At 35.0% G+C, this 19,381-nt stretch overlaps 1 long non-coding RNA gene and 1 other non-coding gene across 2 annotated transcripts in view; one reads left to right on the forward strand and one right to left on the reverse strand.

Annotated features, from left to right (window-relative positions):
* The window catches only part of LOC149792194 (uncharacterized), a 61,803-nt gene that overhangs the window by 4,705 nt on the left and 37,717 nt on the right, over nucleotides 1-19,381 (reverse strand). The window lies entirely within an intron of this gene.
* Nucleotides 15,973-16,049, forward strand: Trnas-cga (transfer RNA serine (anticodon CGA)). The gene has a single exon. It is a non-coding gene; the product is annotated as a tRNA-Ser (tRNA).

The following is a 19,381-nucleotide window of genomic DNA, read 5'->3' on the forward strand; positions in this document are numbered from 1 at the left end:
TTTGTAGTGATATCTAACAATAGGCATTATGCTACAGACATGTAGCATCTTCTCCCACTCAGTCACACAACACTGGCCTTAGCAAATATGGGGTCCGATTCAGATTATTTTGTTGAGTCCCCCTGGATTTATGCACGTGACTCCTTGAACAATGTATTTGTAACAGAATCTTTAAAACAAGTTTTTTTTAATGATATTGAACTTAAAATCGGTCCTATCAGACTAAGACCGACAGTCACATTATCCTGACACCTGGCCAACCAGTTCTAGCACTAACCTCTTAATGCTGCGGCTGTTAGTACCATTTTTATGTCTTTCTTATGACCTGGTCGTGTATTGAACCCATAATCTCCCTCATCTTAGGCAAACACTCTAACTACTAGGCCACCAGTACGGTTTGTTCAGAAAGTAAGACAATTAAAAGCCCTAATCCCACTATACTTACCAGGGCGAAGGCTTACACAGCAAAACTAGGGTAACAGTGTTAGGTTGCTCAGTTAGCAACCTTAATGATATAGTAGTCCCTCATTCAAACATTAATTTCTAATTTTGGAAACAGTAATGCAGCCAGTGCTTTTAAAATTCAATTCTTTACTGACCACGCAACGGGGCCTTCAATGGGGCAACTACTTAATTCATAAACATCAATTAACATTCAAATGAAGCTAATCATAAAAACAAATTAAATACTGCATATGTAATAAAGACTATGCAATATTTATTTGATTTTGTAGAAAGCATTGATAAGGAATCTAAATAAAGAAACAATCATGCTATTATTTTTACAAGGTGTGCCCTCCTTACACACAAAGGCTGGGTTCACAACAGATTTCCAAACTAATGAGTCATTTGACAATTAATTCCAAAATCTCAAGGGCATTTTATTACATGTCTTCTCAAAGGTTGTAAGTTAAGGCGTTCCTAACATTATACTGTATAAGTCTCGATATTGCAGCTATATTAATGTGCTCTATACACAAGAAATCGTGGTCTAAAAACAGTTGCATCCTACCCCATTTTGATGATGCACTGTTTTGAGTCAAAGTCATAAGCTCCCAGTTCAAGCAATATGACTGAAAAATTGATAAAGCTACGTTAAAAAATCAAAATCACACACAACTCCCAGTTCTCATGAGAATGAATCTCCCAATGAGGAAAACGTTATTTTCCATAACAAATCTATTACACTAATTTCGTATTTTGAATTAATAAAGTTCTCATCAAAGTCCTTAGAACGATTTCGATGAGGCAATCCAGCCTCTGCCTAAAACAGTCAGCTACTAAACTTGTGTTGGCAATGTGACAGACAGTGGAAACCTACATCAGTAACACTGTTCAGAATACTGTAATGAAATCTCATGTTTCACGAGGAACTGTTGTAACCTGTTTTCTCAGGTGATTCTTGTTACTGTAAATGCGTTTATATTACATGTCATAGCTGTATCAGTGGCTTTTATATATGTTTTAGGGGCCCCGAGTGGCCAGTGTCTAAAGCACTCATCGTTTCTGATCACTGCCATATCACCTCTGTATCTGTGGGTTTGAGTCTCAGGCTCGGCTAACGTGGGTACTTGAGATATCTTGAATCCATCCTCTATCAAAATCAATTATCCATTTTTTTTCCAACGGGTGGAATCTGTTTGTCTCTGCTCTCTGTCTTCGTCTGTTTTTCTCTATCTTAATAACTGTCTCTCTCTCTCTCTCCCTCTCTCTCTCTCTCTCTCTCTCTCTCTCTCTCTCTCTCTCTCTCTCTCTCTCTCTCTCTCTTGTCTTCCCTCTGTCTTTCTCACTCTTCCTCCCTGTCATCCTTGCTTCCTATCTCCATATTTTTTTGTTTTCTGCTCATTCTTCATCTGTTTCTTCCTCTCTCTATCTTCCTTTCTCTCCCCCCGTCATGTGTTCTCTTGTCTCTTTTTTCCGTTCTATTTTCTTTTTTCCATTTCACTTCCTTAAATCTTCCTCTTTGCCTCCTCTCTTGTCCCCTTAATCCCTTTCTCTTTCTTCCTCCCTCTTGTCCTGTCTTCCTCTCTCTCTGTCACTTCCTCTGTATCTCTCTTCCTCTTTCTTTCTATTCCTCTACTCTTTTTCTTCCTCTGTCTTCTTCTATCTCCTCTATCTCTCACTTTTCTTCTATGTATATTCCTCTTGCCCTCTCTTTCTTCTCCATCTCTTTCTTTCTGTCATCCTCTCTCACTTTTTCTCTCTCTTTCTCTTTTATTTCACCATCTGCCTTAAGAACTATCATATACTCCTCTTCATGTCATTCTCTCTCCTCCTATCCCTCTCTCTTTTCCTGTCTTTTCTATCTCAATTCGTTTCTCTCTTCTTTCTCTCTAGCTCTTTTTCTTACTCTCTTTTTTCTCTCAGTGGTACACAAAGTACATAATTATAATTGTAAACATTCTTTTCTTGTACTTTAGAAAATATAACTGAATTGTTATACTTTTATTGTAACAGGTAAATACACATGGTGGACATGACAAAACATGAAAAATGCCAGGAAGGGTATTACTGGATGGGGATGAAACAACATATACTACAATATGTCAGTGACTGCAATAAATACAAAAGAGTGAATCTAGGCCAATACAAGCAATACCTCCTCTGAATTCTTTACCAGTGCCATCAAGAGTGTTGAGATTAGTTGGAATCAGTATTATCTGTCCTCTTCCAATAACAGACAGTGAGAACAAATATATTGTTGCAGCCACAGATAATTTTTTCAAATGGTCTGAGGCTGAATGTCTCCCAACAAAAGTGTCGATGAAGTAACAACAATTCACTTGATATCATATGTCGCCTTGGTCCTATCGATCAGGGAAAAGAGTTCACAAACTTTCACTCAGTCTGGAATTTATTTACAAAACCTTGCAAGTGATCATTTTAATATAGTGCTATGTTACTAAGAAGAAGTATGCACAATAATTAAAAGCTGTATTTTATTCGATGTAGGTGATTTTTGAAAGGTTATTAATCTGAAATTGTAATCTGTATTAAATTTAATGTAATGGCTCATTTAAAACAAATCCTATATGAGTTTGTTACATGAACTTATTACATGTATCATATTTCACATGTGGACCCTTAAGCAGATTAAGAAAAAGTCCATTGATGAAAGAAATAAAACAATTAGTTGTAGTGGGGAAAATCGGTTAGCTAATTCTGCCCACCCCACCCCATTTGTTAAGTGACCCATTCAATGTATGGCATTTCACTTGTAGGCCTTAAGTATATTACGAAAGAACCCATTAATAATAATAAACTATTTGGTTGGGGGTTGGGGAAAGAATCAGCTAGCTGATTCTGGCCCCCACCATTTGTTAAGTAACCCATTACATGGATGATATTTCACATGTGGACATTAAGCTTATTACAAATTAATCCAGTAGGGGGGAGAATTGGCTGTTAAACTGGTTGAGCTAAATTATACTCAAATATATATGAATATGTGGTGGCCTTTACCCCTACCACTCTTGCCACACCACCACACATGCTAATAACGGGAAGGTGATTGCTCTTCCTTACATGTTAAAAATAACAAGTTTCGTGAAGTTTGTATTACTAGTTCTAGTGATTTGGTATTGTACAAAAAGCTTCGTCATAAAGTTGTTGATGGTGTTACCTAAAATTGTGCAAACCTAGAATTCCTTTGTATGCTTATGTTTATACTTATTTTTGGCATGTGCTTTTCTACATTTAATAGTAAGACACTGAATGTACATGCTTGTTAGAATCTAACTGCAATGTCTGAATATAATCAGTAAGAGAACTTAATGATTTTTTTGCAGTGACAAGATGTACCAAGAGATGTGGGAAAAGTTTGGGGTTGAAAATCATCTCGATCCAGATGGATTCAGCCTAAAATATGCATCAAACAAATGAGGGATCAAAGCCAGTTATCTTCCCTTTAAACTGATAGGTGGCAGCATGGAACAAAGCAGTCCAAATTTATATGCGGTATACTTCTTATAGCATCTACATTTCACTTTGCAAAATGTCTCAATCATACGGATCTTGGATATTATCGGCAGTGAGAGAGGAGTTTAAATGACGAGCTAATTTATCTATGTGAAAAAATGAGTTAAGCAATAGGTTAAGCAAACTAGGCATCGGTGATATTGTTGCCTGGCTCTGTCAAAAGGTGTATTTATTGTAAATTTATACCAAGTCTTATTTACCTCTCCGTGACCATGTATTTCACATTTGTTCACCAAAATAAATGCTATGTTATAAAACTTTTTTTCAAGGTTTAAATACAAAACTGTTCTCAAAGTTGTTTTGCATTTCTAATTGTCCTATGATGAGTTAATTACAATATTATATCTAGACTTATCAATAATAGATTGATCTGAGGAATGATAAAATCCAAGGATAAGCAAATATTGGGGCAAGGTTTTTCTGTGGCTCCACCTTTTGGAAAGAAAGCTGGCTATGATCCGCCATTGAAGAATGTTCATCCATGTCAAAATTTGTGTGTGCAGGGTAAGACATTGCTGTTTTATAATGTGACCAGGAACATTATATTTTCATTTCTTCTTACAAAATATTTGAAAACAGTTGAGTAGATTCATTGCACTTGGTAACCATTTTATTAGTCTTACATAAAATGAGGCTTTTTATACGATTCTTTAAAATTGTTAACTGTTTTATCATATAGTGTTGTGTTCATGTAAAATGTTTTATAGAAATTATAACTAAGCAACTGTACACTGAATTGTTGTATTATTAACTGAAAGGAAGAGTTTCCTTAAATTGGAGATTGAATTTATAATTAATATATTTACATTGCTCCTATTCTTAATGTTTGGAAAGTTGTACTGTCTTTAAACTACATTGTTTGAGGAAAAAATATGGGCATTTACTGGCATATATTGGTCAGTATGACTGGCTACATTTATTTTCAAACCTTGGTTAATTGCCTGTCCTGGTAAGGGATTTTAAGAAAAGTAAATAAATAAGGTAACAAACAGGGATGCTTAGAAGAAAGTTTGAAGATAAATGTGCAAAAAAATAATACAAAATTTGAGATGAAACTAACAACCTCTTGCTCGACAGTGGTGACACACATAAACAATGTTATTCTTGTTGTACAGTAATCAACTGGCAATGTTAGTCACAAAGACATGGTCTCATCCTCCCATGACTATATATATCGCTATCGTTTAGTTAATATTTCCTCACAATTTTTGTTATGATGTCATGAAATTTGATTTTTTATTTTAAGAGTTTGTTTTACCCATTTGCAAAAACTATAGGACCCTGACCTACATTTCAGGTTTGGTTAATTATGTTCTTTGTTTACATGAAGCTGACTTTCTGAGATCTTGGATACTGTTGCCTGTTGAAATATGAAACTTTTTTATTTTTATATTTATTAACTGAACCAATTGTTAAAAAGAGTTGGTCAAAGCAGCATATTATTGAACATTAATACATATTTATCTGTATAAAAAAATCATGACACTCATCATTACATGTATATATATTTTCATTCGCGTCGGGTAAAACTAGGTCACATTTTTAGTTGGACAAAGCAACCAAACAACTTGTTTATTTTGTTTGTGGTGCTGATCTAACATCAAATGTGACTGTTATTGCAGCCATCATGGAAATATTGTTACTGTCATCTCAGGAATGGAAAATCATATTGACATGTGGTTTTGCACCAGATGATTTATTATCAAGCCCATATGAAAGTAAATTAAAATGGTTCCAATCTTCCAATCAGCATGGCTACCATTGAAGCCATCTTTAATTTTTTTGCATTCTTCTGAATGGATAGTCATATAGTCATTTGTTTTTCACCAAAAGGATTTTAATGGTCATAAATGAAAACATTGTGGAGGTGACATTCACAATGGCAACTATGACAGCCATCATACAATTTGAAACTATTTATCACATTGCTTGATTTTATATTTTATTTTAGTAAATTTATATTTTGGAAGACTTGAATGCTTATTTGGTTTTACCTGGTATTGTCATCTAAGTTCAAGCCCTATGACGTAACATTGGTCTTTAATGATGCCAATCTGCACTATCAGTATAGTTGCTAAAATGACTATGTTGAAAAACATTGTATCTCTACTCTTCCTAAATGAATGGTCATATCGACATAGGGTTTTCACCAGAACATTTCACACTAAAAAAATTGTCCCAATCTTGCACCCATTATGGTTCTCATGGTGACCATTTTGAAAATTGTCTTTTTCCTCCAGAATATCAGAGATAGTTTCCACACCATCAGTGAACATAAAGAAACAGTCGTTTGTTTCTGGAAATTCATTTCAGCCAGCGGAGTATCATTGTTTGAGGGAGATCTTGTTTTACTTAACTTGGCTGTAAAGCCAAGTGAGCTTTTGCTATTAACGCCTTTTTTGTGCTTTGGTATTGTCTTTGGTCCATCATGCATCATTTTGTGTCCCTCGGCAACTGCTACACTATTCTAGACACACTCATTTCAACCAGACTTGTCAATCTTGTAAACATGTTCAGGTTTAAAACATTGCATGTTTATTTTATGGTTTTGAGTTCGAGACGCTTATTTTTATTATTAAATAAGGTGATTTTGAAAAAAAAGAAACGGCTTTTTAATTTATTGAAAAGAAATTGACATGCTCTTTCACATTTCTTTCTTTCAGTCTTGGTTATGTTTTCTTTTTCATCAATTCAATTGGAAGGTTGTATTCCTTTACATCTGTGCTTTTCCCATATAAATTGCTGGTCTTACCACCAGTCATTGGCTCATGAACCAAACAAAAAAGTAGATCAGTTGAGCCCAGGTACACATGCGAAGGGTCTGACAAGGTCTTATTCAGAAGATGATGGACAAAAAGTCTTTCATAACTTTGCTTGTATAAGCAATTTTTCATTATAACCCTGATCTCCATTAATGCATGTGTGGTAAAGAAAGTGACCCTTCTGCATTACACACAGCTGAAGTTTTCAATCAGGCATATATTATTTATTGTGGCTATGCTACAAATTCTTGTGTACCTGCAGAAATACAATGATTTCATTTTCTTTGGCAGAGGTAGTTTGAAATTATTTTATACAAACTGCAGCAGAGGATATTTTTATATTAGACAATTTCTGCACTATATATAAATGGCAAAAGGTCACAGATTGATATTATATTATTTTGAAAGAATCTATTGACATATGAAATTGTGGTTTCATTTTGCCAGATCAGTGAATTATGCACAATGCTACAGCTGAAGATTAAATTACTGTTTCGCATAAATATATCATAAAGATTAGTCACATACTTGTTAAAGACATAGTCTGGACATATTAATAATTTATTAAACTTAGAAATTGTCTTGGAGTAGCAATGATGTACCGGTAAACATGACTTGGGAGAAGAAAAAAATATTGGAAAGTCCTTTGATATTGTACAGGAAATAACTGAAGTAGTTAACAATTTAGAGAACCCAAACATGAATAAATACTGCAATGATGATGATAGTGATGCCATTGAAAACATTAAGTGAATATAGTAGCCTAAGAGTGATGATCATCAGGAATGAAATAATTAGAGGAAGATATATTTAGCATTAATATATTGAAGTACGAACAACACCTTTAGATGAATATGAAACTTTTTTCGACGATGAAGAATCTAAGCAAATGATGAAGTGTTATAAGTTTTGCGGAAAGAGATTCACAAGCAAAGAGAAAAGCGATAGTGTCAGTATACATGCTGTGCTTCAAGAACATCAGATGTAATTGTACAAGCGGTGGTCACTTATGTTTTGTTATAATACATTGTGATCATAGAAATCAGCACTCAGTGATTTCATCAGAAACTGAATTAAATAAAACTGTGTTGAGACACCAAATTATATTTGACATTTATCCTTCGTTGATGCAGACTGGTGTACAAATGTTTGTAAAATGCACTACCACTGGATTGCATATTACTTTCACAGCGGTGTATTTTACAGCAAATGGCCATATAATCAAATACTGTCCACTGCGAGTATTTTGAAGACCATATGTATATGCTGAGGAGCACATACGCCTGATAATACGTCCACCATCATTCAAAAAAGAATATGGGCCCTGGGGGTGACCAACTGGTCTAAAGGGGTCACCTTTACTGATCACTGCCATGTCACATTTGCATGGGTTCAAGTTACAGGCTTGGCCAATGTGGGTATTTGAGAAAGCTTGCCAGCATATACATATTGTCTTCAAAATACTCGCAACAATTAGAGACATAAATGATGATTTTTATGAAAACACAGATGATTATTTATGTTAGAATACAATTTATCAATATATAAAGTTCAGTGGCATTGGTATGTAATGACTCTAGATGTGTTGGCCATGGAAAATGTTAACTATCAAGCAGAACCTGCCATTATGTATACTGCAAATTACATTTGCTCTCCATGACATGTTGGAATATGTGTCTCAAATGCGGCATCCGAGTTAAACCACATAACCAGCTTTGCCGACCTTGTGGATCTGTTCGTGAGTATTATTGTGCACTCCGACAATGATTCGCTAATATAAATGTGATTAAAAACACCCTGTAAGGACAACACTGTTGAGGAAACACATATATTGATGAAGTAACATCCAGGGTTGAACCGATTGCAGTTATGATCATGATAGAGTAAACAAACAAAACGAAAATTATTGATGGAATTTGTAATTAGAGAAAGATTTTCATTTATTTACCAGTGCCAGTAAATGCAAAAATTCAGTGGGATATTTCCATTCATCGCAGAGATTTCAGTGCTGTTAGCATTGCTAAAATCAAACATTTTTTATGTGTCTTTATGCGGCGGAACATGCGTCGAGGATTCCGCAAATAATACAAAATGGCATTGTTAACCTAGATTTGACAACGGGACCTAGAATGCATTGGGTAACATACATACTAAGACCCAAACATATTTTATATTTTGACTTGTATTGGCTTGTACCTCCGCCTAAAATTGTTGATTATTTAACCCATGGCGATAGCCTAGACTGACAGCCATCATTGTCAGATGCGCCAATATATGGTCATGTTGTTGTTAAAGAATTGCATGCACTTCAGCATTCACCATCCCACCAAATGTGTATAGAAATTACGTTTAGGTTGGCTTAACATTATTCAAAATGTATGTTAATATTTACTCAGATGTTGTATTGATGAAAATCTGAGCAGATTTTCCGCCAAGGCAGATTTGGCTGAGATTTGGCTTAGTTAACCAGCCACATTGTTGTTGACATTGACCCATGTGAGATTGTGAATTTTGAAGATCGAACTGGTAAACTTAAAATGTGTGACATCCTATTTGTGGAATTGACACGGTAACAACCTTTGGTCTGAGTGTGATATGAATCGCAACCACATTGACTATTATAGCTACACCCAGTGGAATTGTCGGAACCAATGTCACAGACGGTGCTGGTAAAATTATTTCGTTATGGCTGCATTTTAGAATACGTGTCTATTCCAAACGTTTCATGGCATCACAAAGCAGTTTCAGTACAATGCATAACTCGATGGCTATTGAGGATCACATGATTAGCATGGCCGAGCTTGAGTTAGTGTTGGTGGATATGGAAAACCACTGGCAAGTCGGTGCATATGTACGAAACCATGAGTTTGTGGATTTACAGAGAGTCCAAGTCGAGTAATTTCCTTTTTTTAAAAAAGTTTATAAATACCAAAGACAAGCGCAGTTCATTGTATTTATCATGTCACAATCATGAAGACGTGGTTTTCAAGTACAGTGGTAAGAGCGGTATTCTGCTGGTTTCCATTGTAATTCACAATCTTTTACTCTACATGACTATCCTCTTGCATGGATGCCTGTTGGTAACTTTCATGGATTATAATCCACAGTTCACATGCATACATGTGTGACTTCATAAGATATGAGGACTAAGTCATGTTGGATAGAGGGTTGTCACCTGTATCAGTAACTGTTACAAGTCTATGGTCATAAACTAAGTCATAGAAAGAAGAAAATCTGAAAAGTATTGTAAAACTTAATAAAATGTTTATATGTCAATGTTTTAAAAAGAAAATCTAAGAGTAACATATAATTATGAACTGAATCCAAAATAATCATATTAAGGTCCAAAATTATGAAATGTTCCGAATAATTTTCAGATCCAAGAATATAATTGTTTGCCAACAATCCTGATGTTCCGAAATGGTGTCTTCTAGAACTGTTTTGAATAATTCACACTAGTTCCAAAATCAAATTATAGTCCAATGAGCACTTTATATTTCCACTGAATAATCCAAACATTTCCAAAATCAGTTTCTTTTTAACTTTGTAAGGACAGTTAATATGTAACCTAAATAGGATTTTGAAGTATTGGAGACAGAAGTTTATCACCAGGTTGAAAAAGTCTTACCTTTGTACTTTTGACCTGCCTTAATTGTAATTTTGAGTAAGTAGACAGGATATTATATCTTGCTACTTCACAATCAGAGATATAATTTATAAAGATTAGTATCAGATTACTCTGTATAAAGAAAAAATTTTCTTTTAACAAGTCCATATATAATAGAACTGAAACCAGCCATTGACAAATTAAACAAGATCTACAATATTTGGAAACATGATGTAAGAAGATTTAAAAATTATGCAAGAACTTCTGATAGGTTTTATTGACTCCTAAATGACCAGCCAAGATAGTTTCATGAGCTTAACTATGAATCTCCTGTCTATATGACATAAGAACAACAGTTTGATAGCTCACTGACCACTCTTCACCAGCGGGTGCCTCAGATGGTCTCGATTTTATCATAACGACCCCATTTTCCAAAACTATCAAGTTGTTACATCTGCAGAATCAGCTTCACTAATAACGCTCTGAAACACATAGGAAATATCAGTATGTTTTCCCTTTTTGACGACAAGTGGATGTCATTTTCCAGCCTGATTAGAAATAAAAGAATGAGTAGTTAAAATATGATCGCAATGATCAATACCTCTTTATTGATCAGTAACAGGAGCAAAGGTGTCCTATTCAAAAGTCTGACCAACGCATGTGTCAGGCAAAGGAATAATTTCCTGAAAAAAACATCTTTCCCAAGAGCGTTTATTGCGATAGCTTTACTAACTGCACAAGCATGGTATAAATAACGGATTTCGTTTTCAATATGATCATATTTTTTTACCCAAAGTAGGATTGACAGTTACAAGTGGATTAACCACAACCTTATCTCCAGCTAAGTCGTTGCCTGTCAATAAATAAACATCCTCAATGGGCAAGGAACTCACAGAGCTGATAGTCGTTGGTCCTGAAACTAGGTGTGAAGACAAATTAACGTTATGGAGTGGATTTCGAAGAAAAACGCACTCTACTCCCTAAACAAGAACACTTTCATCAGAAGAAGACTTCTCGGAAAAAGGCAGAGAACCTGATTAAAAAATATTGCGAGAAGCTCCTGCTTCCCTTAATATTTTTATTGGGATAGGATTGACACAAACACCAATAAGTGTTATAGAACCTTTTGACATAAATGGCTTATAATTATCCATATAATCTGACCGGGGTATATTTGACCCAGCAAATTTATTTTTCCAATACATGACTGTGGCCTTGACCTCAAAGAAATACACTTTCTCAATAGCTGTCTTTATTCTTTAGCAATACTAAATAATGTACCCGTTCTATTGCACTGAACAATCCAAACAACTGTTTTTCTTCTTAAATAATAGCTAAATACAACATATAATTCGTTTGCAAACTCATTTTAACATAAAATTATAATCCAAAGCAGGAATGAATTTGATTGCTCAGTTCTCTTATATGAACCTTCAAGAGTCTTATTACGACTATTTGTCGCAATATAATCCATGGTACAGATCTAATTACTTAATCTAGCATTTCAAAATACCTGTCCACGTGATCTAATCTATCAAATAGGAAATTATATTTCTTCTATGAACCCACCTAACCGACCTGTCCAGTGGGAAACAACCCAAAACGTGTCAATAGATTTACTAATTTTATTATTAGTAACAGTAAATACGCGTGTCAGCATCTATTTATAGATACTATGCAATTTCACATTCATAATATCATAATATAGTACCTATGACGGTACGAATTTTCAACTAAAGATAATCACTGCCATTTTCAGTCATGAATACAAATTTAAATTATAGACCTACATCAATCAAAAACCTCTATTAGTTATCTACTCTTTGTGTGTATGTAAGTATAACATGTGTGCATAAATTTTCCGACATTTCTCGCAGGATAGCAGGATTGTGTGCTTGAACAGTGATCCAAAAGCAGTTGCTGGAGTGATTAAAATCAGATCTCCACTGCTGCACGTGAGGATCTGACAGCGACAACTTCAGGATCGTGTTCTGGTAACATGTTATTACCATAATCGCTAATTTTGTCAGCCAGTCAAATGAAGTCTTATATTTTTGCGTTTGGAAACTGAGCAGTGTGGATGAAGAATAAAAATGTGTACGGAACGATTTGATTCACTCTCAGATTTTGTAAAGCTGCCTTTCTATTGGCAAATTCAAAGGTCACCAGAACATGACCCTTAAACGGTCGTCGTCATATCTTCACGTTTGGCAGAGGAGATCTGGTCATATTGAGATTGCTGGATTGTAGTCTGTGTCTTTGGATAGTGATCAAAAAGCGGTTGCAGGGTTGTGGGACGCGAGTATGGCACTAAAAACAAAACAAGTATCTAAATTGTAACTGTAGCGTTTTAGATTTTAATTTTAAAAAAATAACATTACCATTCCCGAAATTCCCGTTTGCCTCCAGGAACACACAATGTTAATTCCTGTTTGGCTGTAGAGTACTTCTTATACAAACCTACAGTATGGCGTAATTTTTAAGACAAACTTCTCATCTGACTCTAGGGTGACCCATATATGAACTCGCCGGCAATAAAAAATTTAGAACAAAATGGAAGCGGGTAAGAGCTGAATGATTGTGTGTGTGTGTGTGTGTGTGTGTGTGTGTGTGTGTGTGTGTGTTTAAAATTTAAATTTCACACAACTACATCAATAACATGAATGGAAGACTAACATAAGATTCTAAATCATGCCGGAAATACATGGAGAAAAACAAGACGCACACGACATTCATTCACCAAAGACAGACACCAGACTAGTAGAAACCGATACAATGAACACACAATTCTGCATTGTTTTAACTACTATAGTGATATGGCTTCGTCTTGTATATTCCCAAAGGTAGCGAAACGAGTAATACATTAATGACATGTTTAGGACTAAAAAAGTTGCTATGTGATTTAAACCTATCAAACACTTAGTAGCGGATGATAAAATAAAAAGGCACTTAAAGCACTGTCTTCTGAGTAGACACAAGTACTTACACACCTTTAAACAATCACTGGACATTTACAACATCCCAAGGATTGGTATGTGGAAAATAAATGGCATGGCCACTACTGAAAAAAGGTAATCACACAATGGCCAATAATTACCGCCCGTTGTCACTCACCAGTGTTCTTTGCAAAGAGCTTGACCATATTATCTGTTCTAACATAATGAAGCACTTGGACAACTATATGATAAACATGTTGCATTACGGAAATTTCACAGTTCGAAACACACCTTGCTAAATTATTAATGATCGGGCTAAATATGTGGATATAAGTGACCAAGTAGACAATTTATATTTTTGACTTTGACATTTTTATTTGACAGGTTCCCCATGAATTGTAGAATTGCAAGCAAAGCTCAACGATGAATATGCGCTTTTTATGTTTCCGAGAAAATATGTAGTGACAAATGGTCCCAAATCTGGCTGGTGTTACGAGTCTATGCTCTTAAAATAGTAACAAAATAAGTGAAAATCTACAAGGTTTTTAAAATTCAACAATTAATTTATTTGCCTTAGATACAAAGTGAAAATTAAAAAGAACTTACGATATTACAAATTAAATCCAAAATAATCATATAATTATAGATACAAGTCCTAATAACTAAAGATTTTGATTAAACTTAGTAGAAATCAAAATTAAGTCCAATGCTGAAGGAGTTGGTGTGTCTGTGATGACCTGTATCATGCTTATGTGACAATAGTCTTTTATTGAAACACTAATAAAGTTCCAGGTTTTAATTCACTGCAAATCTTAATGAATGTCTCTGTCCAATAATATTAATTTTTTTTGAGCACATTGCATTTCCAGGGAAAAGAATCTTTGAATTTAATAATTTGAAGAAATAAATTCCAAATTAATAATGGACTCAACAGTAATACAAATTAATTATTTGGCACGAGTGAATAATCTTTCCACTGACAAAACTGTATAGTCCCCTACTTGACCTCAGTTCACAATTAAGCGGAAAAAACAGATGCAGAATAACCTTTTAGGAAGTTCTGAATGATTACAAAATAAAATGTTGTATATTATTAGAAAGTCTGTTACAAAAATTATAATATATAACCTGGACAATATCAGGCAAATTGTAGGGGAATGCAAATAACATAGACCTAAACCCAAATAAACATATTTGCTTCTGTTAATAATGATCCTGATAATAACGCATGAATATAAAGAATATTTTAGCTACATATTAGTTGCCTACAGAATAAAATAAAAGCATAAAATAATTCAGGTCAAGTAGAAAATAAACTTGATTTGGACATGGTTATGTCCAATATGCAATGTTATTTTACAGTAGCATATAATGAAATATAAAAAATAAAAACTAACAAACAATGCAAAGTAAATATACATAATAATAGTACAACGTAGGTTCTAGAGTACCGCAAGGAACAATACTTTGACCAGCACTTTTCTCCTAGCAATAGCAGTGACATCTTAATTGAAATTGACTAATATCCTCGACTATTCGCAGATAAATGTATATGCTACAGATTAATCAAACCAAGTCTGATAGTAAGATATTGCAAATGACATTAAAAAAGCTTTGACGATGGGTTCGAAAATGTGGCATGCGATTCCAACTTAACAATGCAGCATATGGTTATTGACAAGAAAGAAATGACATAAAACCAATATGTCGTATTTACTAGAAGATACTATGCTAGAAAACCTCAATCAAACAAAATAGTTAAAGCTCACAAGTATTTGTGATCTGCAATGCAACCTTCAAATTCAACTTGAACTTTAAGCCAATAAAGACGTATCATATCTTGTCATCTTGCCCATGCAATGCGAAAGAACTCGTTAACAAAGGATTAGTAAGACCTACTTTAGAGTACGCTTGTACAGTACGGGACCCCAATTCCCAGGGTTTAGAAGATGATATTGAAAAGAATACAGAAAACGAGCAGTCAGGTTGGTTACATCCAATATGCCAGGAAGTATGACTTCGATATTGGATAAGTTGTCTTGGAAACCATTTTAAATATGTAGATCGAAAAATAGATTATTATTTTTATACTAAGGTCTAAAAGCAAAGGAACTATACCCTTCCATAACTTAATGAAGCCTAAAAGAACCAGAGAATAAATCAAGACAATATACATATATGATATCATACGCACTAACATATATTTACCAATTCAGCTTTATCCCCCCCAAAAAAAATATTATCCACAACTGCTGAATCCTCAGAAAACCCAATTAAGAATGTTAGAGGCGACACGTTTTTTTAAAAAAGTAAGTTATTTTTGTTGTTGTTGTTGTTTTTGTTGTTGTAGGGTTTAACGCCATTTTTCAGTACACGATAGGCGATACATGGCGGCCAGTATTAATGGTGGAGGAAAACCCCTGAAAGAACAACCGACCCACGAGAAGCTACTGGCAAGCTTTCTCACATAGCCACATTGGCTGAATCCGAGACTCGAACCTACGCAGACAGAGGTGCGATTGAGGTGATCCGTAACGACGAGCGCTTTAGACCACTCGGCCACTCGGCCATTCGGGGCCCCCAGTTCTTTTTGTAATGAAGCAAACCCAAAATTATGATGTAGCACCGAACGTAACATGATACACGAAGAACGAGCTTATAAGACTCAGTTTTGTACATCCTACTATGCGACCGCTCCGGTGGCCTAGCGGTTAGAGCATCCGCCTCGAAAGCGGAAGGTTGCGGGTTCGAACCCCGGCTGAGTCATATCAAAGACATAAAATATACGCTCAGCATTTCGAGGTTAGTGTTAGGACTGGTCAGCCTGGTGTCAGCATAATGTGACTGGGTGGGACATCATGCCACATGTCTGCCTTATGATTCCTCAGTGCTAGACATCACTGTAAACCACCACACATCGTAGCGATATGACTGAATAATTGGTAAATAGACCTTAACAATCCAAATCACACACACACACACACATCCTAATCTGCGAACCTAACCCTTTTCACTACAAGAGACATGAAATGATTGTTACATAAAATTAAAAGTGAAGTCATAAAGCTGCTTTTAGATACTGCTAAGACGTTTTCTTTTTCATGTAAAACCTAATTAGATGTAAAATGAATCTATACTTTACAGTCACTATCAAAACTTAAATTAAATTTTTACCAATTGACATTATGTCGATTAGTCGATATACATGTATATTGGATTCGCGGTACTAATTATATACACAACTATGGACCAATCTACAAATGGGTGACCAAAACGCAGAGTATGTTAGTTATAATGGCCCATAATTAATTCTGAAATCTAGAGTATTTGCGAAAGAAAGTGACAATATATTTTTGATGTAAATTTAGTATTTGTATAGACTTGACTTAGGGACTAGCACCTGATTCGTTGGTCACTGCATATATAAAGCATTTCATGCGCATGAAGATGACAAAAATATTGTTGCAGCCGGACATTTTGTTTTCACCACAGGGGCTTGTATCTTTGCTTACAATTGACATGTAATACATTTACTATATAATAACTACAAGAAGGAAACTTGTCTCCTTGCTCGCGTTAATTATTTAAGAATAAACGCTGATATTTCAAGCTACGCTTTGCGTAGCTTAATAAATTTGGTACCGATATTCAGCTCTGGCAGTCGACAGTGTATCACTATCAAACGTTTGACTTAATATCATACTATTAAGGAATATCAAATCATTTTCCCAAGCTACTGCTCGACATGGCCGTGATCGCGCCCGCTTAATATATGAGATCCCGCTGAATGGAATACTGTCCTCTCATTGATTAAAATAAAATGATGTCCTGTATTTATTTATAACTGATTTACAGTTGGCCAATGAGAAGGTAGCATTCCATTCAGTGCGAGGTTCTTGTGTTGGTTTTGCTTCATTATGTTGCTTATTTTAAAACCAATGAGTCCTAACAAGCCAGATAACTTTGAAAATAGGACTCTTAATTTTGACCCGAGTAACAATATGTTGTTGTTATACAGATATAATATATTCAATCTTAAATTGTACTAATAATTTCAGTTTAATGTTCATTTATAAGAAGTGAATTGATTTAGTTTTCGGATCCTTGGAAAATGCATCCAGGGCCATTCGCAGATAGTCGTATTGCATCATAGCGATTGCCGAAATAAAGGAAACCATCGGGGTATTTTTTTGTTGTGTTGTTGTTGTTGTTGTATGGGCTTAACGACATTTTTCAGCACAAGAGAGGTTATACATGGCGGTCAGTATCAATCGTGGAATAAGAACCCGGGAGAACCCTAGAAAGAATCACCGACCCACGAGATGCTACTGGCAAGCTTTCTCACGTACCCACATTGACCTAACCCGAGACTCGAACCCACGCAGACAGAGGTGGTATTGCAGTGATACATAATGGATAGCCCTTTGGACCACTCGGGACCCCCGAGTATGCTTGAAAGGTACACTCCCGTAACTACACGCATAAAGGGAAACGCCTTGTGTCTGTTGTTTGTTTTGTGCGTGGAGGTGCTGTGTATATTTTGTTTACATGAAACTAATTTTTTATGTAACTATGAAATTCTTTTGTCATGTACCTAACTCGATGCCTTATGCAAAATTTCTTAATGGAGTAAATACAGTTTAATGAGCCAAGAAATAATCTATACATAAATATTGTTAATGTCAGCCGTGTTAGAAAGAAACATGTCGATATGACTATTATCTTCGGATGGTAGAGACAATATTATTTCCCAAATATATTCCCTAGTGACCATATCCAATGGATAAGTTGTCTGTATATAAGTAGACTTCAAGACAAACATTGCATATAATTTCATTACGTTTTACCCAGATATATTTGATACTGGTGATATGGCCATTTTTGTTTGCTTCGGTTTGGTTGGAGTGTAGAGAAATGGGATTGGGTACGAGTAGGGATTTAGTTTAGGTGTAATCGATTTTTATAATCACGTTCCCCCAACAACAAAACCTTCCAACCCCATCACCTTCTATCCGAGTCTGAGTTGAATCTCCTTTGACGGAAGTCCTTCCAGTTTACCCACTGATTTTTTTTATAGTAACGTTTACATATAACATATAATCCACCCCCACCCCGACGTCCCCATCATATTTTGGTCATAGATTTAACGTTGTTGTAGTGTACAACATGAGAAACACGTTGACCAAGTGTGTTAATCAGCAACATTCTTAGCTTCCGAATGGTTGATTATTAGAAATGTACACACAATAAGGTTACCTCCACTGATGTCTAAACTCTGCTGATAACCCTTCATACCATTTCTATATTTCTTCAAAGTTAGAAATCGGAGATCACGTCTGAGTGGTATGGTATTTTGAAGTAACAAAAGTTTCTCTCATACATAATGCAAGAGTCAATCACTAAAGGAACCCAAAACATTTACGCATGTTGATGCACTTTGTTTCTTTGGTTGTGTTGTTCTTGTTGTTGTTGTTATTATTGTTTATCTGATTCGACGCGTTGGTGGACGTAACGATGGATATGTTTTCTTAAATTCGTGATGATCTCTTACGTTAAGAAATCCATTTGCAATATTGTGTTGTTATGGCGAAGGCCATTTTAAGTTTTAAATGATCTTTTAGTCAAATTTGAGATTATATGAGGACAACATATAAAATATTATGAAAGCTTTACTCTCACTGTAAACTTGCAAAGGACATTATATATAAATGATAGGAAATTGCATGTTGATCCAACGCAAAATTCGATTTATTTCTTTGAAGAATCAGTGTTCATGCCCAGAAGACAAAAAGTGCATTTTATGTTCCCTCAAAATCAATTCGATAGAAGTGCAGATAGCACCACCAAAGTTGAAAGGTATGCCGCATTTCCGACCATTTCCTTATATTCCACTCTCCATCTCAAATGGAAAACGAATTCATGCAAACCGTGTCCTAAGATAAATTTTGGAATGCAGGCTCAGTAATTGGTCTAATTCCTTTTCATACCAGCAGATGGTGTGTATACAAAAGATCAAGCTCAAGCCTTAGGTAAGATTAGAGAAGAAGACAAAACAATTTATAAATTCAATTTCAACTAATCAAACATTAGTTTGTCAA

The sequence above is a fragment of the Sinohyriopsis cumingii genome, chromosome 9, assembly GCF_028554795.1.
Source record: "Sinohyriopsis cumingii isolate HCF-2022 chromosome 9, ASM2855479v2, whole genome shotgun sequence".
Lineage (NCBI taxonomy): Eukaryota > Metazoa > Mollusca > Bivalvia > Unionida > Unionidae > Sinohyriopsis > Sinohyriopsis cumingii.